We start from the raw sequence: 1,590 nt of genomic DNA, 5'->3' as shown, positions 1-1,590 counted from the left end.
ACAAATACACAAGGTCTTTGGTCCAGGTTCTATCTTTATTAGGTAGAGTAGAGGTCCTTAATACTCGGGTCTGAGAACGTTTTCTGTCTTTATTTTTAGGTAATTTAAGTTTGTATACTAGATCTGATTTGCACAAAATAAAACTTAAATATCCTATTTTATTTCAATTCTCACTATATTCTGTCTGACTTAAGAATGCTCACTTGAACTTAAATCCTACTATAGTTTTAAATTAGATTCTCCCACAAACACATATAAATTGGTTTTCAAAGCATACAATTTTTTGTCAACGAAATCGAAAATAAGCTGAAGATAAGAGATATTATGAATGGACTGATTAAAAATTTAAATGAATAAGACCAAACAGTTTATATTTTGGGAGATTGACACAATGACACAATTTCTATGAAACTTCTTTCATTTTAGACACTTTATGCTATTAGGCCATCTTTATCGGTACAACTTATTAGGTGTTCTTAGCCTAAAAATATGTTTAATAAATTGAACAGTGGCCTTAGAACAGATTTTTAGTTCTTGAATTAGAACAGTTTTAAGCTTAGTTCTTTGTTTACGTGGCTTCACGGAAATGGTTGAGAATTTTTTGCAATGGAGATAATTTTTATTTCTCTTCCTCTTCGAGAAAGAGAGAAAACGGCGAAAGCTTCGACCCGCTTTGCAGAACCGAGTCAACCCGACCAGACTTTGTTTCGGTCCCTCTCGTTTGATCGATCGGCCGGTGCCTGATTGCGTTTTGACTCCCGAAATCTCCGGCCAAAGTTTAATCTAGGTTTGTCATTTCATATTCCTAGTTACAATTCTGTTATCTCATAAAAAGATCCTCTCTTTTTCATTTATGGGGTTGTGTGTTGCGATCCGATGTCCATCACCGTGACCTCGATTACGCACATAAGATCTTTAATCAGAGGCCTCAACGAAATTGCTTCTCTTGGAATACTATAATCAGAGGTTTCAGTGAGAGCGATGAAGAAGACAAAGCTGTAATCGCAATCGCATTGTTCTGCTTGATGATGAGCGATGAGTTCGTTGAACCGAACCGGTTCACGTTTCCTTCTGTGCTTAAGGCTTGTGCGAAAACAGGGAAGATTCAACAAGGTAAGCAGATTCATGGGTTGGCTTTGAAGCTTGGGTTGAGCTGTGATGAGTAATCTCGTTAGAATGTATGTGATAAGTGGTTTGATGAAAGATGCTTGTGTGTTGTTTTACAAGAACATTATAGAGAAAGATATGGTGGTGATGGTTGATAGAAGAAAGAGAGATGGTGAGGTTGTGTTATGGAATGTTACTGAGCTATTGAGTGTTTTTGTAAAATGAGGCGGGCTGGAGTTCAGCCTAGTGATGTTGCTTACATCAATCTCTTGACTGCTTGTAGCCATGCTGGGTTAATAGAAGAAGGAAGGAAGTATTTTAGTGAAATGGTGAGTGTGGATGGGTTAGAGCATAGGATTGAGCACTACGGGTGTATGGTTGATCTATTGGGTCGTTATGGTCTTCTTGATGAGGCTGAGGAGTTCATACTTAATATGCCTATAAAACCAGATGATGTGATATGGAAAGCACTTTTGGGTGCTT

The 1,590-nt window shown here is 37.5% G+C and overlaps 1 pseudogene; it reads left to right on the top strand.

The window, feature by feature from the left end:
- The window catches only part of LOC104772819, a 3,702-nt pseudogene continuing 2,718 nt past the window's right edge, over positions 607 to 1,590 (top strand).

The sequence above is a fragment of the Camelina sativa genome, chromosome 20, assembly GCF_000633955.1.
Source record: "Camelina sativa cultivar DH55 chromosome 20, Cs, whole genome shotgun sequence".
Taxonomy (NCBI): Eukaryota; Viridiplantae; Streptophyta; class Magnoliopsida; order Brassicales; family Brassicaceae; genus Camelina; species Camelina sativa.
The sequence above is the reverse complement of the archived record's forward strand: the minus strand, read 5'-3'. Positions and strand labels throughout refer to the sequence as shown.